Genomic DNA, 27903 nt, shown 5'->3' with positions numbered 1-27903 from the left:
CCGAGGCCAGTCCTGCTAAACTGGTCTTCGTGTCCATTGTCCTGATCATGATTAGGCGGCCGAAGCCGGTAGCCTTGCCCATTTACTACCCACAAACATCTCTTATCCCGCTTTCCTATCTTCCACACCTGGCTCCGTTCCTTTCTTTCTGAATCTTTATTAGGGGGAGGTAACGAAATTTACGATGAGGCGGTCCGGCTCTTGAATGCAATATTGACAAGGGATTGTGATGAACTAGTGGGAACCCCTCTTCGTAGATGTTTGGCATCAGATTTTATCGACGGTTCCTGTGTAACACCAAATATTTATTGTTTTAGACACAAAGGTTTTGAGAATGTATTACATGTAAAGAATTCGCCCCCAGCTTAAAATTTAGTATATAAGGAGCAACCCTCTTTGTACAAGTTGAACAGGCTCCTAGACACTGCCCATGCGTAGTTTCTGTGACTTCTGTGTCCCTGCAGTAATAAACCTTTGGTCTTTGACGCCACCATCGAGAAGCCCGTGTTTCTGTTCATTTGTGCACCAAGGCAGGTGGAACTCCAGGGTCTTTGGGTGTTGTTCCCTGACACCTCTGGACGGAACCAAAAAGGTCCAGAACTCCAATTGGCGCCCAACGTGGGGCGACGTCATTCGGTACCGGTCCAAAAGCCTGAAGAGTTCGAGAAGCTTCGTGTGAAGATTCCTGAGGGAGGCGCCCCACTTCATCGGTCCCGGCATATCGCAAAAGTGGCCCGAAGTTCTCTTCCACGAGGGTTCCCGTTCAGGACGGCTGCAGTGGGCCGTTGCCTTGACCGTCGCCCTGTCTTGGACCCGAGGTGCAGTCCTTAGTACGGCGAAACGTGACGGGTTTCTCCTTGGTGACGTCTTCAGTGCCTCAGTTAAGTATTTAGTGATAGCTAGCTGGTTACTTTGTGAGGGTTGCTAAAATCCTTGATTGGTTCTTGGTTTGGTTTGGTTCTTGGTAGGATTATCACCGGTTGTTCTGGTTACGATAACCTATTTGGTTTAGTTTGGGTATCGATACATCAGTTTGTTTTGGTAGGCCTAAGTTCTTGGTTCGAGTGCACATATCTGTTTTGTGTTTTGTTTGTTTTGTGTTCCGGACTAAAAAAATGGTAAGTCGGAAAATGTTGTCTTGCTTTGGTTGCAACCGTGACTCACGATTGGAGGACTCCTGTCTGGTTCCTCCGATTGGGACTCCCCTATATGATTTATATTGTAAACATGGTGTGGGTCCTATATCTTATAATGAGGTATGGGTCCGTTACACTGCGAAGGATGGTGTCCTTAGTTGGCCACTGCATGGTAGTTTTGAACCCGAGATTCTCGACAATTTAGAAGCGAAATTGTTTAGGAAGAAAGCCCGGCCGGCAATGTTTGATTCTTTCCGTTACTGGCGAAAAGAATCCAAACAGAAAGAAATGAAAAGGTTGAAGAAAGAACAGAAAGAACAAGAAGAGTTGACTCTAGAGCAAGCGGCTAAGCAGTTGCAGGCTAACGAGTGTGAGAAGGCCATAGATGTGGCCATTAGAGAGCATAATTTAGCGATTGACAAGTGCTATCCTGCCTTGCCATCGAAAACGGCTAAGATACTGGAGGATTCCGAAAACGATCCTCTGCTATCTTATTTGTTACGGTCACCTCCACCGTATGCACAGGGTGCTACGGCTCCACCTTTACCGAATGTACAATTGCCGGTTGCTGGACAACCTGGTGTTCCTGCTCCTGTCCCTCAGAATCAAGTTCTCGTACCTCCTGTGATCAATGTGAATGTTCCTACGGCTCCTGCTCTTCCTGGATTGCCGACTTCTATACCTATATCTGTATCACTTGCACCTACTGTCCCATAAACTATTTTTCTCGATACTCCTACTGTTCCATTATCTATTCCTACCTCTACTGCGTTCTCTACGTCTGCGAGTGTGTTAACTCCACTTTCTGTTCGTCGAAGAATCACTGATTCTGTTACTAATATGCTGTCTCCTTTATATAAAACTTTAATTAAGACTCCTACTCCTGACTCTGTTCAGAGACGTAGTCAGCTTCCAAGTACTGAGGAACGGGGAATTTTAGACTCAACGGCTCTCAGATGGATTTCGAAGAGTAGAAGATATAGTACGAGAGATGTGCTAGATACATTTATGCAGTGGAAAGAACCAACGCAACGGTATGTCTTTGACGAGATGTGCTCGTTGTTACGTGAGGAGATAGAAGAAGACGATGTTGAATCTAATTTAGAAGATTTAATAAAGGTTCAGAAAGAGTTTGCTGCAGGAATGATAGTGGGTGATAATATAAAAGAAGCGATGGAACTTATTTTAAGTTTTAGGAACGATCCATCCCTTCGTTCGCCGGGAGATTTAGAAAAAGGTAAAACGAAGCTAAGTCGCCAATATCCTATGAGGGAGGTTCCTCCAATTTGGCGCGAAGCAGTGGCAGCTGATAATAATGCTGGTATTGCAGCTGTTCCAGCACAGTTCCAAAGAGTGTGGATACACATTCCATGGAAGCGAGCTGAAGTGCTAGCGGTGAAGCAGGCCTTGCCAGATCCACGTAAGAATCCTGCTGGATATTACAAGGAATTAACACAGACAGTTGAGGCTTGTATAATGAACTTAGCGGACATCGATATGTTATTTGGCAATGTAGTTCCACAACCAATTTGGGCTAAAATTCGTAGAGAGGATCATCAAGCTGCCTTAGGTGGTGATTGGGCAGCTATCACTGCAGCAGATGGTCAGCAAATAGGAGGTGCAAAACCCGAACCCCTAATTGCTAATCTTCCAGGTAGAATAATGGATCTAATGAAGACTCTGATGCCAGCATTGCGTGTTAATTGGGACAAGTTGTCCGCATGCAGGCAGAAGAAAGACGAAAGTGTCTCCGACTTCTTCACGAGGTTTGAAGAGACTTTTGTAGATCATAGTGGTCAGGACATGAGCACAGAAGGAGGACAAAGACTGTTTGTCGATAAATTTGTGCATAATTTGTTACCTGAATTATGCAATAAATTAAAAGACTCAGAAAGTGCGTGGGCTGTATCCACAACTGCGCAAATACTTGCGACTGCACAGTACTACGAAAATAGGGATAAAGAGGATAAGGAAAAATCAGAGAAGAAAACGAAAGATTTAAAAACTAAAGTTCTTTTACAACAGGCGTATCCGCCTCGCACGAATCAATCTAATACGCAGCAAGGTTCGTACCAAAGAACAGATTATAGTTCATCAAGACCTCAATATCAGTGGAATCAGTGTGCGTACTGTAAGAAAGAGGGTCACTATAAAAATGAATGTCCAATCTTAGCGCAAAATAATGCAGCAGCAGCTCAGAGAGGTCGTGGTAGTTTTGTGCAGAATTCTAGAGGTCGAGGGCGAGGTGCTATGCCTCCACAAACGAATGATCGTCCCTCCAATCACTTTGATCAACGAAATGGACAATCTACTCAGCAAAATAGATCTCAACAATATCTTGTTGAGGACTATTGTGAAATAGATGAGGGTTTTCAGCAGAATGGGTACTAGGACAGCCATGGACAAAGAGAGGGAGTAGTATCAGTTCCAGTGGATCAGAGTGGGCCTTATGTCGCAGTAGCAACATCAGGTGTAGTCGAACCATTTCTGTTGGATACTGGTGCCGCAAAAAGTTCTATCATTCATGCGAAACTCCCTGGCGCACCTTTGTCCGGCTCAACAAATGTTTCCGTAGGTTTTTCAGGCGCCCCTGTTTACAACCCGATATCTGGTCCTTTGTCTATTTCTGTTGGACCGTGCCAATTGAAAGCACCCCTGATTTTAACGACGGGCTGTAATGAAAATCTGCTTGGTTTAGATTTGTTAAAACGACTATATGCGACATTGTACTGTTCTCCGGAAGGAGTACAACTAACGTTGGGTAAAAATATCACCTCTCCGATGTACTTGTCAATGGATGCACTCCCGCCAGAGCTACGCTCACTCCCTGATTCTCTTTGGGTGACTGGTCCTAATGATGTAGGTCTCCTAGAAATTCCACCGTATGTGGTAACTTTGAAAGCAAATGTAAAATTTCCAAGAATTCCCCAATATAAAATATCTAGTGAAGGTGAGCGTGCACTTTTATTGATTGTGCAAGATTTGATTAAGAAAGATGTGATTGAAGAAACTAGAGGAAATGTCTGTAACAGTCCTGTACTACCGATTTTGAAACAAACTGATCCTACAAAACCTCCAGTGTACAGGTTTGTCATAGACCTCAGAGAAGTTAATAAGATTGTGGTTCCGCAGTTTCCTGTGGTTCCGGACATTACTGCCTTGCTAACATTGATTCCTGCTACAGCCACGTGGTTCTCGGTTATCGACTTAAAGAATGCCTTTTTCAGCATTCCGATAGCCGAAGAAAGTAGAGATATTTTCGGCTTCTGTTTAGGAGGCCGAAGTTTCAGATTTAAACGAGCTCCACAAGGCTATTGTGAAAGTCCATCTATTTATAGTCAAGCATTAAAAAGCCAGTTAGATTCCTTTGTCCTTCCTCCAGTTTCTGCCCTAGTACAGTACGTAGATGATCTTCTAGTGGCTGCCGATGACAAGGAAACTTGCAAAGCAGCTACAATTTCCTTATTGCATCATTTGTCTAATCTGAATCACAAGGTGTCACCTTCCAAAATGCAATACTGCTGTCAAGAAGTGACCTACCTAGGTCATCTCTTGTCAAAGGAGGGAAGGAAGTTGACCCCAGAAAGAATAAAAGCAATTACACAGATGAGTGTTCCACGCACACAGAGAGAAGTACGTGCCTTTCTAGGTATTACCTCTTACTGTAGGCAGTGGATCCCAAATTTTTCTCTTTTAGCGAAACCATTGGTAGCCTTGACTGGGAAAAATGTTCCGAGTCCGGTGCCATGGTCTGATGAATGTCAAGAGAGTTTTACTGAATTACGAAAAGCATTGTGTTCAGCTCCTGTATTGGGTACACCCGATTACAGTAAGCCATTCACGCTCTACGTTCACGAGAGAGACGGTTGCGCGTTGAGTGTTCTGACACAGAAGTTTGGTGATAAACAACGCCCTTGTGCGTATTTCTCATCAACATTAGATCCGGTAGCCAGAGCGTTGCCTAGTTGTTTGAGAGCTACAGCGGCAGCTGCGGCTTCCATTCGACAATCTGCTGGTTTGGTGATGAACAACATGCTAGTGGTCATGGTTCCTCATGCAGTGGATACACTCATGAACCGAACGAAGACACAACACCTTACCAGTGCGAGACTATCTGGTTACGAGCTGACATTACTAGCGAGTCATATTCAGATCAAAAGATGTAATGTATTGAATCCAGCAACACTGTTGCCGACTGATCAAGAGTCGAGTGATTCCGAGCCACATGATTGCTGTTTTAAAACGGAGGAAGAGACAAAAGGACGTATTGACTTGAAGGATACTCCGTTATCCGATCCAGATGGTACGCTGTATGTGGACGGGTCATGTTTTAAATTGGAGAATGGTGATGTGACTGCTGCTTACGCAGTAACTACTTCGAAGACGATTGTGGAGACTGCAAGAGTGAGTCAGAATTCTGCCCAAGCTGCAGAATTAATAGCTTTAACTTGAGCGTGTGTTTTAGCTGAGGGAAAGAGAGTGAATGTGTTTACAGACAGTCAGTACGCATTTGGCGTGGCCCATAGTTTTGGCCGTTTGTGGAGAGAAAGAGGTTTCATTACGTCCCATGGGACCAAGATCCAACATGGTCAGCTAGTTAACGACTTGTTGGAATCTCTAACCTTGCCGACTGAAGTTGCGATTGTAAAGTGCAGTGCTCATAAAGCAATCACGGATGATGTTGGTCGTGGGAATGCTTTTGCTGATGAAATTGCTAAACAGACAGCTAGAGACATGATGAGCAGAATGTATGTTGCTACGTCTGCAAGATGGATTGCTGAGTCTGGAATGTGTGAGGATACTATGGAAAGTGTGAAAGAGATTCAGAAAGAAGCAACTGAGGAAGAGAAACGTGTATGGAGAGAAAGTACGGGCAAGTTGGACTCGAATGGATGTTGGATTGATTTGACAGAACAGCAGCGTTGGATGTTGCCTGATGCGTATGTGCTTGCAGTAGTGACGATGGCGCATGGAGTAGCGCATATAAGTTCTAAAGGAATCTGTAAAATGTTGGCTCCGGTCTGGAAAAATGAGGGAATCAGTAAGTGTGCAGAGAGAGTGGTGAAAAATTGCATGGTGTGCTTGATGCATAATCCTGGCAAGGGAACTCCAACTCCAGCTGGTCATTTCGCTCCTCCTTCCTGCCCTTTTGAAGTGATTCAATTAGATTTTATTCACATGGACCGCTGCAATAATTTAAAATATGTCCTAGTGGTGGTTTGTGCTTTTTCCAGGTGGATAGAAGCATACCCACTAAAGGACAACACTGCCCTATCAACTGCCAAAATTCTTCTCAAAGAATATTTCCCTAGATACGGAATGCCACGGATTGTATGGTCAGATAATGGAAGTGAGTTTATAGGGAAAGTTATGCAGAGTGTGTGTGCCGGCCTAGGGCTGAAACAGAAGTTCCACAGTGCGAACCATCCCCAGTCTGCTGGTTTAGTGGAGGGTTACAATGGCACCCTCAAGCTGAAAATAGCTAAAATACAAGCATCCACAGGTTTGGCCTGGCCAGACGCACTTCCTTTGGCCTTGTTATCAACGAGAGCAACTGTACATTCTAGAGTGGGGCTTAGCCCTTATGAAATTGTTTTTGGCCGTCCGGCAAATATTTGGGGTGTGCCGAGGCCTAAAAAGTTTTGTTCTCTAGAATATCCTATGTTGATAGACTACCTTTACGACTTGACTGCTAAATTGAGTCTTATTCACCAACAGGTTTTCGATGCTTTGCCAAAGCCTCCGGAGAGTCCAGGGCATCAGCTGAAACCGGGAGACCTCGTCGTCATCAAAAACTTCGCGAGGACGAAGAACCTTCAGCCGAGATTTGTCGGCCCCTTCCAAATCCTACTCTCAACGAGGACAGCAGTTCGTGTGGCCGGACGCAAGCACTGGGTGCACGCGTCACATGTAAAGCGTGTACCCCTGCCACTTCCTTATGACGACTGGGTGAAGAAGGGAATTGGTTCCTCCGAATTCGAAAGTACACCGAAGTTCATCCCTTTCAGCGATGCCGAATTGATTTCTGACTCTCCTTCTAAAAAACCTCCTTTGAACACTGAACATTTGTCACCTGCATCAGAAAAGACTCTGTCATCTGCGAACCTGAACACTGCAACAACTACCAGTGAAACGCTTTTTGCCGATCAGACAGTACCTGCGAAGCAGAGATATAACTTACGAAGCCGTAAAATGGACAAATAAAGCAGGCAACTGCATACTGTGATGTTTTGAAATATTGAACTTTTTCCCTCAGTCAGGAAGTTTGCTATTGTTTTATTGTTTTAAAAAATTGCCTTGCCGTCTGGGTAGCCGTAGGGTCGTGGCTGTGTGCCTAGTTGAATCTGCGGGGGTCTGGCACAAGGTCGATCTTTCTGTTGGTTCTGGGAACTCCCAGGGCTGATAGAGGCATTTTCATCTACGTACACATCATCAGTGGTCGCGAGCGGATTGTAGAAGATGGAGCTTCCTGCGCTGCATCGAGAAAATGTGATTTATATTCGCAGAAACAGACTTCATAGAATTCTTCATAGCAAATGCTTTTTGATGCAATGTGCCATTACATTCCTGATTATTTTAGCAACATTGGTGGGTGGAATCGTTTTTAGTATAAATTTGATTTTTGTGCCAGTTACTACAGTACCTCCCCTTGATCCTGCTATTTCTACTGTTTCTTCTATACACTCTTTTCACTCGTTTCCGGAACATGAGCAAGCCCGACGCTCAGAATTCATTAACAACACTTTTGTACAGCTCTTGCACCAACACCAACTGGTAGTTAACACTACAGACTGCTGGGTGTGTGGCTTGATACCCCACACTATGGATAAAGGTATTCCCTATCTGGTTTTGCCTTTCAGTTACAATGGATCATTTCAGGCCCTTCAAACCATCTTTGCTTATGCCCTTGAAACCTATCCTCCACGTCCACCACGTTCCACTAAATATAACTCTGCCAACAAAGCCTTAGTCCAGGGAATTATTGACATGGTCAAGGACGTCAATAATACTCCATCATACCCTAGAGACGAATTGCGAGTATATTTAAGTTGGAATACTTCAGAGTATCGCCTTAGTTTGGGAGAAAGCAAGCGTAAAAGCTCAACTCCAATCTGGGTCGTACCTCACCGAGGTCAGGTCTGTTTGCAAGGTAATGGGAGAAATCCGAGAGCTCAGCTAGGGAGGAGTGAGTGCGTAGAGACTTATGTGTTTCCGGCTAACTCTTCCCCTGCTTTCCTCACTGCTAGGGGTACCTACTTCATTTGTAGAGACAGAGCTTATACATGGTTGCCTGCCGACTTTTCAGGATCATGTTATATTGCTCGATTGTTGCCTCCGACATACACTGCTTCATCTGATTACCACAAAACCAGAATAGCGAGAGGTGTCTTCAGCAAGGAAGATACCGCTGGTCAGGAAGCTGGAGACTTCTTCAAAGGCTTCCTTCCGTTCTGGGGGCCTATGGCCAATAGTAGAAATATACGTCAGCTAACACGGGTAGTTGAATCTACTATTACCGAAACTGCTGGTGCCCTTAGCAACCTGACAGCTGAGCTTCAGGCGGATAGACTCATGACGTTGCAGAATCGTATGGTTCTAGACGTTATACTTGCAGATCGAGGTGGGGTATGCAGAATGATCCAATCGAGCTGCTGTGTCTTTATTCCTAATAATGCTCCAACAGTCTATGAGGCGATCTCTAAGCTACACAAGATTTCCGACTCTATTCACGTAGATAAGGGAAACTGGTCCTTTATGGAGTGGGTGTGGACTCTGATCTCAGCGTGGGGATGGAAGGTTCTAATGGTCATTGGTGTCATTTTAGTATTCCTATTCTCATGCTGCCTGATTATCCAGTGTGGTCCTGCTCTGTGTAGTCTTTGTGCTGCAACTTGTCTCAGAAAACCACCTGCGTTTGGAGAAAAGGCACGAGAAAGGATGATGATACAACAGCATGTCACTGACCTGATGAGCATAGAATTAGATTCTGACATAGACTGAGTAATTGCCTATGTAAGGGCAAAAGGAGGGACTGAGGTTCCGTGACGATTTGAACCCGTGTTTTCAATATTGTCGGAAATACATAATATTGGTATCAGCGAACCGCAAATGATCCATTTAGCATATCCTGGTGTTTTCGCTATGCTACGAGCAAGAGCACTCCTGTTATGAACACATTTCTGATCTACCCACGGCATCCATCTTAGATCATGGCAGCCATTTTGTGTTTCTTGCCCTCACATACGCAATAACCTCTGATCACTTCACTTCGATTAAGGACACGTAGCCTTAGCCGGAGATTCACCTTTTTCATGACACGTGCACCTTAAACCAGATCACGCTGTAGCTGCATGACTCGACAAAGGCTGCCTCCTCTGCCCGAGGCCAGTCCTGCTAAACTGGTCTTCGTGTCCATTGTCCTGATCATGATTAGGCGGCCGAAGCCGGTAGCCTTGCCCATTTACTACCCACAAACATCTCTTATCCCGCTTTCCTATCTTCCACACCTGGCTCCGTTCCTTTCTTTCTGAATCTTTATTAGGGGGAGGTAACGAAATTTACGATGAGGCGGTCCGGCTCTTGAATGCAATATTGACAAGGGATTGTGATGAACTAGTGGGAACCCCTCTTCGTAGATGTTTGGCATCAGATTTTATCGACGGTTCCTGTGTAACACCAAATATTTATTGTTTTAGACACAAAGGTTTTGAGAATGTATTACATGTAAAGAATTCGCCCCCAGCTTAAAATTTAGTATATAAGGAGCAACCCTCTTTGTACAAGTTGAACAGGCTCCAGACACTGCCCATGCGTAGTTTCTGTGACTTCTGTGTCCCTGCAGTAATAAACCTTTGGTCTTTGACGCCACCATCGAGAAGCCCGTGTTTCTGTTCATTTGTGCACCAAGGCAGGTGGAACTCCGGGGTCTTTGGGTGTTGTTCCCTGACACCTCTGGACGGAACCAAAAAGGTCCAGAACTCCACTTCCGGTTCCGGTCTGGTTGGGTTCCGGGTCATCGGCGGGAGTTCTGTTTCCGGTATCCTGTTCTGGTTCCGGGTCTTCGGGGGTTTGCGGATCCTGTGGGCGAAGAGAGGGAGCCCGGTGACAATGGGACGATGTTCCTCCCGGGATGGGGGTGTGGCTTCCCCACCTTCCCCAAATGGGCAGATTGCCTGTTTGCAACAGCAAAAAACGCTTGTACATCTGGCCCCAAGACTGCACAACTTGATCAACGGACACTGTAGAACACTGTAGAACACTGTAGAACACTACCCACACACACACACACACTATGGGCGGAGGTGCTTCACCCTACTGCTTTCTGACAGTGTGAGAAGCAGAAACAGAAAAAATAGTTAAACTACCATTTTATGTTTCTGCTTCTCGCACTTGAGAAAGCAGAAGTGTTTGGTTGGGAGCGGGCAGGTGGACGGGTCTGCTCTAGGACAGGGGAGGAGTAGCTTGCCCTCTGTTGAGGGCGCTGACTGTTTCATGCACACTTGAAGGCCTCCCCATAGGCGCCTGGCTGATCAGCGTTGCGACCAATCAGCATTGTGATTGGCTTAGGGGAAGGGAGGGAGGCTGTCTGCTTCCTGTAGAAGCAGAGATGCCGCAGGACCAGGCCGTCGAAGGTAAGTTAACTTTTTAATATATTTTTTAGTTTAATTAACCCACCTGTGGGAACCCACCCCTCTACCCCTGAGTCTTGCCGGCCGGAACTGCCTGTACATTTTGCCTACATTCAATGAAGTAATAATTTAATAATTGTATTGAAAAGGGCAATGCTTTTTACAGAACTAGAACTTGTGCAATGTTAACCACTTTGCCTCTATATATAAATGCAGATTCTTTAAACACCTTGCCCATTTGTGCATTCTCTGGTGCATTAAAGGTGAAGATAATGGCTCTTGTCCTTTGCTACCTGCTAAAATGAGACTTCCAGAGGCGTACGTCCCTGTGAGTTCATTGTGAGTCCTATCCAGCAGGCTTTTCTTTCACAAACCCTGTCCTTGTCTCTTTTGCCCTCTTTAATTTCCCTTACCTCCTCTTTACCTTTTCATCCTCTTCTCATTACCTCTCCTCCCCCTAATCCTTTTTTCACCATCACCCTTTGCCCTATGTCTCTTTTCTCTCTCACCACTCTCCTTTCTCACTCATGGTTACAATCTCAACTGTTAGAAGGAGATGCTTTGAAATTTCACCTTTCCCTATATTTCAGTGTGTTGGTATTTGAGAAGTATTTTTTAAACTCTCGGAATGGTCTTTGGAGATATGTGCATAATTTACAAATTGACAAAGATTGTCTCTTGAAAACTTTCCTGTAAAAAGCATGACTGTATCAAATGAGTTCCTCCCGTTTAGTCCACCAGGAGCTTTTTTTGCTTGTGACTACCCTTTTGTAGACTTCCGCCACCCCCTGAGCCTCATTCAAGGTAAATTCATGGCAATTGGACTGAGCATTTCAAGATTGGGTCTCTGCTGCACAGCTAGGGTAATGGAGATGGGGCTGGGTGCATGTGAACATGTGCACATGTGTATGCAGATGTGCGGGTAGCACATGTGAGACTTTGATGTGCGTAGCCTAGTATCTCCAAACAGGTTGGCTGTCGCAGAAGGGACTCTGCAAATACTGGTGCTGACCTGGGCAGGCGTATAATATGAGTGAAAAGAACAAATGATGGACGGAATGCTGGCAGTTTTGACTGGGTTGCTCACATGGGGAGCAGGATCAAGACTGATATGCATATGGCTGGGTCCAAATTGGGATGGCATGGTGAGCAAAAAAACGATGGATTAAACCCGGTTCTGTGACTGCGGATTAATGTTTGATTTGTTCAGCATCCGTCCATCATTTGTTCTTTTTGCAATAGAGGGAATTCGCAGTATGAATCTGCAACTGTAGTGCTTACTGGAAAGTCTGTACTGCTTTCACTGTATTAAACATAAAGAGGAAATCTGCCCTAAGGTATAGTTTTGCTCCACTTAGGCCTACAGGGTCCAACAAGGTAACAAAATGGTGTAAAACATACATGATGAGTTTGACTTTGCAGTTCACTGAACACTGCATCCACATCTTATGGAACGTCAGGAATTGTGATATTTGTCTGGCTCAGCTCACAATCAGATTCAAGTTCTCCCCCGCCCCCCCCTTCCCCCCCTCTTAATGGACCACGCTAATTATTCAGCTCCCCAGCAGAGGGAATAAAGGTGTGTCCAAACAAAAGGAACAGGTATCAGTGAATGACTCCGCTCCTGGGATAGGAATCTGCACCTGATAATTAGCTTGTCCCACTGTACCTGGGCCCATAATGCACCGTAAGGGGACCAAGTGGCATATGAGTTTTTGCTTGTGGTGCCCCAAGGAGGGGCAGGGACACCAGGACACTTCAGCACAAGTGTTGGGCGAGTGCATTAGGTGCAATAGCTTCCTTTGAGTAATTTTGGAAAACTAACATGGTCTCCTGTATCCTCACAGGTATGATCCCAGGAGAGGTTATCATTAACTGCAGAGCTGGATGTCAGAGTTGGAGCTCTTTCTCTTGAGCTCTGAAGTGTGGTGAGCTCTTGTGGGTCTTTTATGTGGCCTGAAGCAAGTAAAGAAAGAAAGACTCTCACACATATGCTTGAGGTTGTTTTGAATACTAATGGATTATTGACAATATTGCTTTTGAACACTGTAATGCTATACTACTAATGACTGATTTAGATTATGGTTATTGCATCCATTTCTTGATGCCATACTAGTGACTCAAAACAAGCGGTTTTTGGTATTATTATGGTGACCCATTGACAAATTCATATCATGACACCTCCTTACAAAGTGATGTTACCTCTGATATAGGTGGGGGAAGGTATAGCGTTTATGGGGCTCACGCCCCACTAGGAATGAAATGTGACATAAGGGGATCGCCAAAAGGTATTTCCTTCTATATGATGTATATATTTGTAATTTAATGCATAGTATTTAGTAGTGAGTGATAAAAGGGCTTTTCCTTTAAAGAAAAAAACCACAGACTGCACAATAACGTATTCAGTGTTGTTGTTGTGTGCCAGCGAATTGAGATTACTAGCTCACAATACCTACTCTAAGAAGGCCTTCAACAGCTCTGCTAGACTACCGTTAGAGAGTCCAGAGCTACAATGAGGTACTTGGTTCCCAGTAATAATACAATTACGGACCAATTACTTGTGAAGGACTCACATCCTTCACAACTAATACCCTAACTTGTTCCAGGGACTTTTTTAGACAATTTATGATATATACATCCTTTTATAAAGATCACTTTGGGAAGTGGTTCAAATGATGAAAGGGCGGCAAATGAAGAGTAACTGATGGATATCTTCCCAAACAGTGCGATATCCTGTTGTGTGCTCTACTAACACACTTAGAGTACACATCAAGTCATCCTTGACACACATAGATCTACTGTAAACCCACAGTTATTCTTTATGTAGTACGTATCATTTTTTTGGGGTAGTAACTGTGTGGTCATTAAATATTCCCTAGGACCCTCCACCTATCTGTTTGTTATTGTAATGAATGAAAACACACAAATCATCCCGGGGCATCATATGTACAATAATCATGAAGTATCGCCATAGGCATATCGGCAACAGTAAGTCCCAGTAGGCAAATGAACCTTTAACCAGTATGAGCCCTGGATGAAGTGACTGTATTCCAAACATAACGTATTGCCAAGGAGCCTCTGTGCGCCTACTATGGTGGTAATCATGAAATGCAGCAAGTTTTCAATGGTGACCAGGGGCCTCCATCCTGCCACCTAATCGATTACCCCCGCAGTATGCCCTTGTAACAGGAGGGGCATGAATAAGGTAGCTGCCCATGGATGTGCGGCCCAGCTACTGAACTTGCAGGGATATCGGCGGAATCAATGCTAGGCTAAAGCCCCCCAGGGGTACCTTGTTCAGGGTGCCCCTCCTGCCTGGCAACAGAGAGGCGCAGGATGAACTTTCGACTACCCCCGGCACAGGAGACTTCCTGGCAGCAGCTCGGGGTGAGAGCTTCAGAGCGCCCATCTGCTACCACCTCCATATGTTGCAGTGGGGGCTCCTTCTCGAAAGGGGGAGTTAACATGCTTGTGCCACAAAATGAAGAGCCCAACACGCACTTACTTGGTGTAGAACAGTCAAGTCCTTCTCCTGCTCTAGACAGGAGCAGCAACTGCAGGCCAACCCACCCCTCTCACCATGGAAAGGGAAGCAACCCTCACGCACTCTTCAATTCTCCTACCAGGCAGGTTTTCTTTAGGATCCAGCAAGGATCTTTACTGAAATCTTTGATTTCCCTGAGACTTCCAACAGGAGGCACATAATCCCTTGGAAATCTTCACAAGCAGGAAACCACAGCAGAGCAAAAAGTGTCAGTCCCTTTTCTCTGCCCACAGACAGAAGCAGCAACTGAAGGCCAACCCACCCCTCACACAACAGAAATAGTAGCACTCCCCACACAGCTCTTCTTCTTGGCAGGGTCCTATTGTTTTCAGAAGTGATCTGAAGTCCCGGGTTTTAGGTCCAATACTTATACCTCAATTTCTCATTGAAGTCTTTGTTTCAGAGTCTCTGAGCTCAGTGCAAACCAGTGCTGTCCTCCCTGTTCTAGCTTGGCCACAGGTGGTGGAGACAGCAATGTGCAAAGGAGACAGCCTATTCCGGTGCTAGTAGAAACTCCTCCCACCAGTCTAAATCTAGAAAGGTCTATTCAGCTTGGCTATGAGTCATCCAGGAAAGGAATGACACATCTCAACCCCCCTAGTGACTGTTTACAGTGAATGCACAACCCCAGCTCCTGTCACTCCAAAACCAGGCAGTAAATACACAAACAGGCAGAGGCACATAGACTGTTAAATCAAGAAAATGCCCATGTTCTATGCCTATGGGTGGATAAAAGAATCACTTCAGCTTAATTTGCCTTAACATTGATTTAAACATCGAGTACATCTATCCTGAGTTTCTAATTTTACAATATATTGTTGATTACATCATGTCATAATGTTTAATATTTCTTTAGTTGTGTCTATTGTCACCATCGTCTTGTTCCTAGGTTTCTACTGTCTCCTTCTCCTCGAACCAAAGCTGAAATATAGATGTATAGCTGAATTCCCAGTCTCCTCGCATTTACTTGCAGTCTTTCTACTATTTTACTAGTAGTTTTTTTAAATAACAATTTTACTTCACAGTAGATTGCTAGTTGTTTTGTACACTTCTTATACATTTGTAAATACTCTTGTACTAATTCCACATAAGCATTCACAAGGCTTAGAGTCACCTGCACACAAAGAAACTCCACTGACTACAAATCTTGGAGCCACTGACTACAGATCTTGGGGCCAGATGTACAACCCTTATTATCAGTAGCAAACGGGAAATCGGCCCATTTGTGACTGCTAAAAAGGGATTGGGTATTTACAAACCTTATTTTGCGAGTCGATAACATATTACTGACTCGCAAAATAGGGCTTGCGAGTCACTATTAGGAAGGAGCGTGCCAAGGGCATCTCTTCCTAACATCGAGTCGCACTGGCATGTACGATTGCCACAAAACAATTGCAGCTACCACCTACCTCAAGTAGGTAGTAAGCCATTTGCAAATGGGAAGGTTGTCCCAGGGGACCTCCTCCCCTTTGTGAATGTATGCAAAAATATTTTTTAAGAGCAGGCAGTGGTTCCATGGTCCATGCCTCTCCTTAAAAAATGGAAAGAAAACTTTTCATTTTTTCTTTTAAACACATCCCATTTTCCTTTAAAGAAACCAGGCTGCATTTGAAAAGAAAAAGTGTCTTTATTTTAAAAAGCAAACACAAACATGGTGGTCTGTTCTCCACAGCAGGCCACCATCCCTGTGATATGTGAGTTTACTAAAGGGTCGCAAAGTGCAACCTACCTCATTATTATTAATGAGGAGTGTCTTTAGCTACCCCATTAAGAATCACAAACAGTGTCTTAGACGCTGTTGTACATTCCATTTTGCGAGTCGCAAAATGTTGCAATGTGTGACGCGCAAAATGGAATAGTCATACATCTGGCCCCTTGTGTTTTACAGAATATCTCTCCTTTAAACAGGTTTTAATTTCACAACACTATCTAATGGTGTTGCAGTGTTGAAAAAAGCATCTAACAAAGGCATGTCAATTTCACTGTGGTGGGAAGGTTCTGGAAAAAAGTCTAGAGGATTAAGGTGAGAGGAAATCAGCCACTCTAATCACTTGCTCTCAAGCTCTAAAAATCACTGGATTTATGTCACAACCTCCACCTAAATACCTAAAGATGCCAACTTCATGAAAGATAGAAACATGATGAGTACTACTGTCACATATTATCAGGTAAAGATTTCTGACTAAGATGTTTACTTTATATCCCAGAGACCTGAGTTCTTACCTCAGCTTCTGCATTTCATCAAATGGTCTAATCTTGGGCAAAAAAATCTTCTTGTGCTTTTTTCTGGAATCTCTGAGTGTTGTGGGAGTGCATAAAATAGCAGATCACCAGTGCGAAATAATAAATATAACTACTTCGTTGTCTTCAGGGTCAGGAGTTTGGCAAGACTGGGGAGGTAGGTGCCCCTACTTGGTTAGACCTGCTAAGCCATGCCAAATCAGCCAAATGCCAATCATAGGAGGATACCACTGTTCTCAGACCTTACCATTGCTGCTTGAAAGTTCCCTGATGCTATCGCACAGGCAGAAGCCTTGTGAGTTCTTGCAAGGTTAGGAATTTAGTCTACCTTTAGGAACATGTGGAAGTAGGGTAAGGGCTCAGACGATGATGCCCGACTCAGAAACCAAAATCCTGGTTAGGAAAAACCAGAATCTAATTCTGTTCTCTTGTGGTGCATTAGCTATGTCAAGTGGACTGCTGGTGATTTTCGGACCATTGCAGTCATTTTTACGTCTGGCTTGACAGCCTAGTTGTCACCACAATATAGGCCCGAATACGACTTTTGGCGAAACGGTAGCGCGGCAGTCCATACCGCTGCACTACCACTCCTCTGGAGGTCACCGCCATCTGCCCACCAAATTACAAGTTTTCAGTAGTCTGCCAGGCAGGCGGCATGGCAGTCCCATTGCGGTGCCTATTTTAAAGACTGAGGTGCCTTTGAAAAGGTCACTGCAATGGGACAGCACCACAAGGTTCCTACACAGTATGAATTCTGTGCAGGAACCTATGGGGTCATATGTTATGCCCCCTGTGTGTATACAAATGCAGTTGAGGCACAGGGGGTCCTGTAGGATCACCTTTGTTTCCTATACTCTAAGGTTTACATGGAGGAAGGAACGCCATGTAAACCTGGAGGAGAGGAAACTTGTAATATGTTGTCGGGACTGCGCTGGTCCCACCATGCATATTGTGGCATCTGACTGCCACTCCAACGCCAGGCAATGGCGGTTTCCTGGCGGAGCAGGTGGTCCCAGGGCAGTCCAGCTGCCCAACTCCTAATGGGTGGACGGACCGCCAGTGTGGCAGTGGCTGGATCCGCCACTGCCACACAACCAGCGGCGTAGCTAGGGGAGGGGGGGTGAGGGGGGCGGACCGCCCCAGGCAGCACCATTTTGGGGGCGGCGGCCGCGAGGGACTGGCAGCTGGTTGTGGCGGCCTTTATAATTTATTTGGGGACACTACTTTACTACTTTACAGTAGTGTCCCCAAATAAATTATAAAGGCCGCCGCAACCGTCCACCAGTGCTAGGCGCGCGGCCCGTTTAAAGTGCGCAACTGCTGCCTGCAGCGTGCAGCGCACGCACGCATGCCACGCCACCACCTAGAATAGACCCATCGCACGCAGAATTAACTTCTGCAAGGTTGACTGCGACGGGCGGGAGGCTGCAGGCAGGCTAACGCAACTCCCCTTAACACTCAAAAGTCCGATGGACCACCGCAGACAGCTCAGTATTGCTGTGGGGTGATCGGGAGCACTTCACTTCAAACACCACCATACCTCTGTCTTACTCTGGCTGAGAACTGAACAGACGAGGTAACATTTGTGACTGCACTGCAGCTGGCCTAAACGCTCTCATTGACTCTTCTTTTACTATGCCACAGATTTTCTTCACAATTGCCCGACATTCATCATATACATTTTTTTTTAAACGTGCCTTTAATTCAGGGTCTGGACAGCAGCGTGCACGCGATCTCTACAGGTCATCACAGCAGCTGAAACCTTTGCCCTGCCCCAACCCTCCTCCCCCGCAGACGTCTAGGTTAGGCTGGGTTATATATGCATTTGGGTGACACTTAATTTGTTGGAAGATAGTTGACAAACACTCAGTTGCTAGTGCTTACTGCTGTAGTAGACTTTCAAAACGTGCTTTGAAAAAGAAAACAGCTCCATTACACTCATAATTACACCGATTTTCAGAAAATGTCAAACATAAGCAATCTGAAACCTTGGCAGCTATGGGGGAGTCCTGCTCGCGTCGTTAGACATGTCAGGCCCAGCTCTACAGACAAACAAAACTGCAGCTAGAAGCCTTATCGATGAGCAGCTCTGCCTTTCTTCTGCTAGGTCTCTGCTGTTAGAGCTCAGGGCACAGCAGTCGAGTCATCACCTAGAAAGAGCGCCTGTATACGCAGCAGAGAGTTGGCTAGCACTGTCCATCACCACCCCCTTTTCTGAATCGTTTTTGGCCACTATAGGTGTGGCAGGGTATACTCAGACATGAGTCCCTTGCTCACAGCACCATCAGGATTCAAGCAAGCCGGGCCGACGACGGCTGAAATGCCAGAAACCGGTCCCCGGAAGCTTGTCTCCTTTCTGGTGAAGAATTGGCTTGGTAGTTTGGTCTGCCCTGTTCCCATGATGCACTGGGCCAGGGACAGACTAATTTGCATATAGCCAGGTTCTGAGCAGGGATGGTGCAGTGAGCTAAATAACGGTGATGGATCAAGCCCTGATCTTTGGACTGGGTAAGAGTGGTCTGCTTAATTCAGACACTCTGTTCATCACCACCCCCTTTTCTGAATCGTTAGAGCTCAGGGCACAGCAGTCGAGTCATCACCTAGAAAGAGCGCCTGTATACGCAGCAGAGACTTGGCTAGCACTGCACATCTCACAGAAAAGCACGTGGAAGCTTGAAGACGCAGTAACGAAGAGGTCAGAAATTTCTTTTTTTCGTTTAAAAAATATTTTGAAGTTCTCTGGTTACGTGTTGTTTTTTTAAGATACGTTGTGTTCTTATTGTATTCCGGTTCGATGCAAGGGACATGAATATCGTTGCACACTGCCTAGTTGCGCAACTCCTTCCTGTAAAAGTGGTTACTTTCTTAACCTGTGCCAGCCAGCCTCCCTTTGGTATACAAACCCCAAAATGCTGTATTACCATCAGCACATTTCATTCATAATCGTCAAAGTGATTCATCATCGTCCTGCACAAAATTGTTTCTTGGAGCATTTTTATTGCTTTTGTTAATGACAAACTTTCAGGGCAGTTGTAATTCATGTTGCTGACACCCAGGCAATACCACGTTTTTCGTATTGCGTTTTTCGGCTGGGTGTCTGCAAAATGAGATACAACTGCCCTGTGCTTTGGAGCAATTTTAGTTTTTCGTTAGTCAAATAGGTGTAATTATTGATGTTTATATGTTTTTCTTGTCTAATTGCTTGATGTTGATTGCGAGAAAATGTCACTCATACTTGTTGAATGTCCCTCATAATTGCACTGAAATTATGGAAATGTCACGCGTAAGCAATCTGAAACCTTGGCAGCTATGGTATCCTGGTGCTTGCGAGCCGAGGACGGGACATTTAAACCCAGCAGAAAGCTTCCTTTGCCAAAGAGCACTGTTTGTGGAATGGGAGGGGAAGTTCATATGCAAGAAGCCGAAAGGTGAGCAGTTTACCTTGCAAATGAGCGATGGTATTAACAGGCATAAAACGTATAAGTGCAATAAAACTCACTTTCTTTCAAGACTGGGTTAATCTTAAACTTCAGTATTATCAGGTTCAGGGGGTAGGGGGGATGAGGTAACTGTTTGATGGTGTGCTTAGAAGCAAGTCGACTTTTTGTTGGGAGAAATTTAAATGTGGTCGAGATTTTGTCAGTCTTCGTTTCTGAGCCTATAATTTTGCAGTCAATGTGCTTACGTCTGGCCTTATCCCAAACGTAATGAAAAAATAAATACAGGGCTTTTGGTTCCCCCAATTCATCCATTGGTCTGTTCATACTGTCAGTCAGATATACTTCTGCCCACCAGGGTATGGGCTCAGTGCGTCAGTCAACTTGACCCATTTGCTGATATGCACTGTGAGTGACAGCACTTTACCAGCGTGTATGTGCTTAGCCGCCTGAAAAGGATGGCACTTCAGTATCAGGGGAGGTATGTCAAGGCTGCTGAGACACTGCTTCAGTTTCAGTTTTTTATACATTTGGCAATTTATTTTTGGATATTGCAAATGTTTATAAAAAAAGACATACAAAAATGTTTCACACTTTTTAAGGCCTGGTCTATTTTCTTTGCCAGTCCTGGTTTCATCAGGTTCTCAGAAGCTACTCTGGGTCGTTCAAGGACCTGTGGAGACTTATTGATCTGTTTCCCCATGTTTTGATGGTTGTAAGCTTTGCTCATGCTATGTATCTGCATTGCAACATCTCATCCCACCTTATTGTTGGTTATTCTGAAATGGAAATACAGTGTGACAGAATGACAAATGAGGGGTTGCATTTGAATACTGGGATCAGAGCTGTTCTGCAATTCATTGCAGTGGGACGTGTGTGACACTCAAGGAGGGTTTGGTTGTGATCTGGCCAGATGTTACCCCTGCACACCAGGGTTGCTTTGGTTTAGCGCAGGTTAGTGAAAAAGCTAAAAACGCATTCCTCTTGCACTTGGATGGTTAGCAAAGCAGTCCGTGTCCTGTCATTTGTACATCCCAACATACCTGCCAACAAGGAGGCAGCCTCATGCCCTGACCACAGAGCTGATGACGCACCACACAAAGTCTTCCTGCACAGACTGTGCAGCTCAGGGCCAGCTTTAGCACTGGTGGCATCCGGTCAATAAAATGATCTTCAACAGCTGGAAACTGTATGGCACCAACTTATGACGCATTTGAGCTAGAAACGTTTTATGTAGAGATCTGCAATTTATATAGCAGATGGCGGATTATGTGGAAAGTGCAGCAAATCCAGATTTTTGTGGATGCAGCTCCAGATTCCTGCCATATTTTCAAAGTAACTGATATGTAAATGAGTCCTATTTAGATTTGCGGCATGTAAATATATGCTATACACATATTCTGAAACTGTATCATGGATCAAGCCTTGCTGGCCCAGCTGGGTATTGATGGCCACCGCTGACTTAGATCCTCTTTCAGTGAACATTTAGGGCATTCAAAAATTGGAATGACCTCAAAACATCCTACAGCACCCCATTGTTCCCGCTCTGCAATAGTATAACCCTGGTGTCAAACAAATTGAGTAGAGGACTTTTTTTTAAACATCACACTACTACACTGGAAGCTAATTCATACTGTAGCCCTTATATAGTGTATTCAACTGTGTAGCCTTGGACCGTGTCATGTATGTACATGTAACTTGCATGATCAAGGTAACTATCAGCAGCGATACTACGTGTCTATGTGTCTCTCTGATCTGTTTCAAGTGTTCAACGTCCTTTTTCCCCCGCACTACCCCCCCCCCCCCCCCCCCCCCCCCCGGGCGACAATTTGAGGGATTAGCCCCGGGCGCCACAAGCTCTAGCTACGCCTCTGCACACAACTACAATTCTAGTGGTCCTCGAACCACTACACTTGTAATAGTACCCTTTGTGAGCAACAGAACATTAACTTGCAGAATTACTAATCAAAGAGGGGCTTAGGCTCCGCCCACATGTTGCTTTTCTCGATTACAGCATTTGAAGAGGAATATGTTGTGTGCATTAGGCCTAGACAAAATTAAGATTACGCCTGAGCAATCAGAGCTATTTTGGTGATTCCATGTTACTCTTTGATGCATCATTACTGACAATATTATGATTATGCCTGCTCAGTGTTTTTTAGAGTTTAAAATGCTATGTTGTTAGTGAACATTCCACCTAACTATAACCTTACTTTAACCTTTGTTTTTATCCAACAAATTTCTAGGGTTTTTCATCATAAAGTTATATTTAATTACCATATGTTAATCCAACCACCACCAGCATATGACCTGAGGGGGGTGGGACACAGAGCCTGGCCTGTGGCCAGTGGTCAACTCCTTGCATGCGCCAACCCCACACTGCGCAGGGCATACGGTCGTGCATGGCAGGGGGTTGGCCACACAATCCCGACATGCAGACAACCCCATGTGTGTGGGGCGTTGTCTATAAGACCTGGCCTGTTGCCACGCCCTATAGCCTACTCCACAAAAGGCTTCCACTGGGTCTGGCCCTAGGAACCCCAGGGGGGTTTTGTTTAGACCTCGAACCTATTATGGCCCTGTGGAACCCATCCCCCATAGCCATATATATTTTGAAGAGGTGGGGGACACGTGGCTCCCTCCCTGAATTTCCTTCTTTTTATTAAAGGGGTAGAGGGCCACATGCCCCCCTTCCTGGCCCTTATTAGGCCCTGGGGACCCCATAACCCTGTATCCATATTAAATATAAAAGTAAGGGGGCTGTGTGGCCCCCTACCTGAATCTCGATAAGCCCCGGGGACCCCATCCCCCGGGGACCCCATCCGTCCTTTTATAGCAGAAGGGAGGCACGCAGCACCTCTCTCGGGCCAATTTTGGTCCCAGGGAGCCCATACCCCACAGCCTGGCAACATATATAAGGGGGAGAGAGGCACATGACCTCCCTCCCTGTGCCAATTTTGGCCCTTGGGCCCTTGGGATCCTATCCCCCAGGACCCATCACCAAATGTAAAGGGGCATGTGTTCTCCCTCCATTGGGCCGATTTGGGCCCTGAGGATTCCATCCCCTGGGCCTCACCAATAAAGGGTTGGTGCTCTGGTGCCCACCAAGTGTACCACCACCCTATCATTGTGGGGCCACAGGGGGAGCTCAAAGGCCCCAGTGGTCCCAGCCAGCTTTCAGCATCCAGCGGCACCACTCCCTCCCACAGGGAATAGGTAATAATGCTGCTTACTTTAGCCAGAAGCAATATTTAAATCTGTTTCCCTTCCCCATTCACTGTGGCAGGGAAACAGATCTAAAGTACGCCCCAAGGGGATGGGATCCCAGGGGGACAAAAACAGCCCAGGGAGGAGAGTCGCATGCCCACCATACTTTTACAACACAGCTGGATCCCAGGGAATGGTGCCCCCTGGCCGAATTCAGCCAGGGAGGGGGGCTGCATGCCCCTCCCCCTTTAAAACATGGCCCGGCCCCAGAGGATAGGAGCCCTGGGGCCAAAAGTTGCCCGGGGAGGGGGGTTGCATGCCCCCCTTCCCCAGAAAATAGCAATGGGCTAATAGGGAATGGTGTCTCTGGGTCTGAAATCGGCCTAAGAGGGGTACCATACATGGCCCTCTTCTCTCAAAATATAAATATTTGTACTCCCGGGATCTGGCCCACTGGTGGGCCTAAAAAAATAGTGAAGGAGACTGCACTTTTTTTTTTTGCCACTAATTTAAAAAATAATAAAACATTCTGGCCACAATTGCAGTCCCTCTGGGTTCCCACCTCCAGGCCTAGGGGGTCAGGGTACTACTACTCTGCCCCCTTGTGTCTCTTTTTGAAAAAATGTTTAGGACTCTGGACTGAGTCCCAAGTCCTAAAGTGGCTGCCACCAATTCCCGATTGAGGTGGTGGCAGCCAATCAGATCTCAGTCTGAGGTCTGTCGGGATTCGCGGATTCTCTGCATCCCCAGATATACAAAGTTTTTGAGCATTAATTACTCAAAACCTACTGAAGGTATTTAGACCAAAACACACAAAGCCCTATTTCTGGACCTATATCTAACTTCTGCCAAATTTGGTGTAATTCAGTTCAGCGGTTTAGGCTGTATCTGTGTCTAAAGTTCCTATGAAAAAATGAATAGGAAAAATGTGTTTTGAGACCCCCTTTTTTCTTGGCTCTCGCTTGACAGATCACCCTGAAACTTTCCATGTGTAAACTAGGCAAAAAAGGGCAGATTTTTGGAAAGTTTCATAGAGATTGGTCAAATGACAACTAAGTTATTAGCAACACAAATAAATGCATTTCCTATGGAAACACAATCCTAACTATACATACCCAGTGGTGACTGCCACTTGGTAATAATATATACACACACATACATACATATATTTTTTTGTAAAAATATAAATGTATGTATAAATTATTTTCATTTTGCCATAAAAATAATCTTCCATCCTTCCCATCCCTTCCCCCTCTAACTCATCCCAAACCTTTCTGACTTCAAAGAAACTCCCAAACATCCTTCTCAAACGTTCATCTGTCCTTTTCAGCCATGCCACCCAACTAACAAGAATACATGACCACTACCAACAAAAACAATCTTACTACTTCCCCCTTCCAAGTACACTCCTAACATTCTATCATTATTCCAAACTAAACACACACTAAATCAAGAGCACAAACATAACAAAAATAGTTCACAGGGAAAAAAAGAAGAGAAAATAAAACTGTACCAATCCCTAATCTCGGGGTCCAGAGAAGCGTGCTACTTGCCAAAAAAGTGTGTCAATGCTTCATCAGGGGTCGTAAGTAAGTGCTATATAAATACTTTTACAATGTCTTTCTTTCACTTTTTCTTTTAGTTTTTGGAGCATACTACAGCTCTGGAGACAGTGTTAAAAGGCAGCTTGCTGCCCACTTATTTCATCTGCATTGCACCCATCTTCTGCAGCCCCTGCCTCTAAATGATGTGTCCATCATGGAGTGGTATTGTCAAAGTGTATCATTGCTTTACTATTACAAGACTGTCAATACGTTGGCTCTAACCTTAGCGTTCAGGTTATGCCTTTAAACAGTGATACACTATATCTAATACAATTGCAAAATTACCAGCCGCAGCTATGTTTAATTTTATTTGCTATTGCAGCATATTCCTGCCATATTTTGGCTGCAGTATGTTTTTTTTCAACTTTTATTCCATTAAGGTATGCTGTATTTGTTGCTGAGTTTGTGTGTGTGTGTGTTTTACCGTGGTTATTTAAGTTGGTGAATACAAGACTGAGTCAGTGGATGGGTGAATGTTTGAATGAGTCCAAAGATGAGTGACAAACTGCATGTATAATGAATTCAGGGCCTAGTCTCATCAATGACTGAAAAGGCACTTTATTGTACAAACCGGACCTGTTTCCAGTGCCAGGGCTTGTACTTGCAAGTTCAAATCTTTGCTAATAAAAACAAGCATTTACAATGCAATGGTCTCGGCATTATTAAAGTTAGAGCTATTAACATTGCTTATGACAATTTTTTTTATTTTTTATTTTTATATCATAAATAAATAGCATTGTCATTTACATTGCCAATAGCTTAATCTTTAAATAAATGGCTTTGTCATTTACAATGCCAATAGCTTAATCGCTCGCATATGCATGACCTATTGCACTCACTACAACCATCACCCCCAGCACTCGCTAAAACCCTCACAGAATTCCACTCCAGAACTCACTACAACCCTCGCCCCCAGCTCTCACTAAATACCTCATTGGAACACACTCCTACTCCAGAACTCACTACAACCATCACCCCCAGCACTCACAAAAACCCTCACAGAATCCGACTTCCACTCCAGAACTCACTACAACCCTCGCCCCCAGCACTCACTAAATCCCTCACAGAATCAGACTTCTACTCCAGAACTCACTACAACCCTCGCCCCCAGCACTCGCTAAATCCCTCACAGAATCAGACTTCCACTCCAGAACTCACTACAACTCTCGCCCCCAGCACTCACTAAATCCCTCACAGAATCAGACTTCCACTCCAGAGCTCACTACAACCCTCGTCCCCAGCACTCACGAAATCCCTCACAGAATCAGACTTCCACTCCAGTGTCATACTGTAACTCTTTTTCGCTTAATTGTTAATTTATCTCATTATGTTCACCATCCTTGTAAAGCGCTCTGATACTCTTGGGTCCAGTAGCGCTATATAAAACCTTTGAAATAAATAAATAAATGAAATAAATAAATAAACTCACTACAACCCTCACTGCAAAACACTCACCCTCCAACACTCACTTAATACCTTACTGGAACACACTCCCACTCCAGAACTCACTACAACCCTCACTGCAACCCATTCACCGTCCAGCACTCCCCTCTGCACTGGCGCACTCACTTCAGCCCTCTCTGTCCCTCCCGACCCTCGCTGCACCCTCCGAGCCTTCACTCTGCCTGCTCCTCACACTTAAGCTCACTACACACTCCTTCCTCTGCATTAAACCTTTGAATCTCTGTAATTAAAAAAACTAGGCACCCACCATCCTCAGTGCATCAATACAGCCCTCAGTTTACCCTGCCCCGCTCTCACTCTCCCATCCCTCTATGCCTCACAGAATCAGACTTCCACTCAGAACTCACTACAACCCTCGCCCCCAGCACTCACTAAATCCCTCACAGAATCAGACTTCTACTCCAGAACTCACTACAACCCTCGCCCCCAGCACTCGCTAAATCCCTCACAGAATCAGACTTCCACTCCAGAACTCACTACAACTCTCGCCCCCAGCACTCACTAAATCCCTCACAGAATCAGACTTCCACTCCAGAGCTCACTACAACCCTCGTCCCCAGCACTCACGAAATCCCTCACATAATCAGACTTCCACTCCAGTGTCATACTGTAACTCTTTTTCGCTTAATTGTTAATTTATCTCATTATGTTCACCATCCTTGTAAAGCGCTCTGATACTCTTGGGTCCAGTAGCGCTATATAAAACCTTTGAAATAAATAAATAAATGAAATAAATAAATAAACTCACTACAACCCTCACTGCAAAACACTCACCCTCCAACACTCACTTAATACCTTACTGGAACACACTCCCACTCCAGAACTCACTACAACCCTCACTGCAACCCATTCACCGTCCAGCACTCCCCTCTGCACTGGCGCACTCACTTCAGCCCTCTCTGTCCCTCCCGACCCTCGCTGCACCCTCCGAGCCTTCACTCTGCCTGCTCCTCACACTTAAGCTCACTACACACTCCTTCCTCTGCATTAAACCTTTGAATCTCTGTAATTAAAAAAACTAGGCACCCACCATCCTCAGTGCATCAATACAGCCCTCAGTTTACCCTGCCCCGCTCTCACTCTCCCATCCCTCTATGCCCCCCCGCCCCCCACCCTATCTCTCGCACATGGGCATTTGTTGGGGACGTAGAGGACGGCAGAAGGGAGCTGCCTGCTCTATTTTGCCCATAAGTCCTCTACCGCCCCTTCGGCCTGGTGAAACAGCTGCCTACCCCCCTGCCCTGGTGCACTCGTTTTATGATGACACTGGGGACATCTGACCGGGGCGTAGACCTGTCCAGCCCGAGGGCGCAGTTGGACTGGGGGTTTTACTTAATTTCTCAGCTGCACCCCATGCCCCTCTCACATATTGGATTTACTTTTGGTGCACAGTGGGATTGTGTCTCGCACGTGGAAAGGTTTTATTGCGACTGAAAGCGCCACGTGGCTATTAGCCTCATTGCGGGACCAAAGGAGCGGTTCTGCTGCCTGGCAACACCCTTGCGTTTCAGGGGCAGCGCCAGTCTCCGAAATACTAAAAACATTTGGCCTGTAGTAACCATTATTATAGAAAGAAAATTAAACAGTTCATCCATCTAGCACGAGGCACCAGTGGAAACGGAGTGAGCGCTCTTTCAGCAG

Source organism: Lissotriton vulgaris, chromosome 12 (assembly GCF_964263255.1).
Source record: "Lissotriton vulgaris chromosome 12, aLisVul1.2, whole genome shotgun sequence".
NCBI classification, from domain to species: Eukaryota; Metazoa; Chordata; class Amphibia; order Caudata; family Salamandridae; genus Lissotriton; species Lissotriton vulgaris.
Note: the sequence above shows the minus strand (reverse complement) of the source record.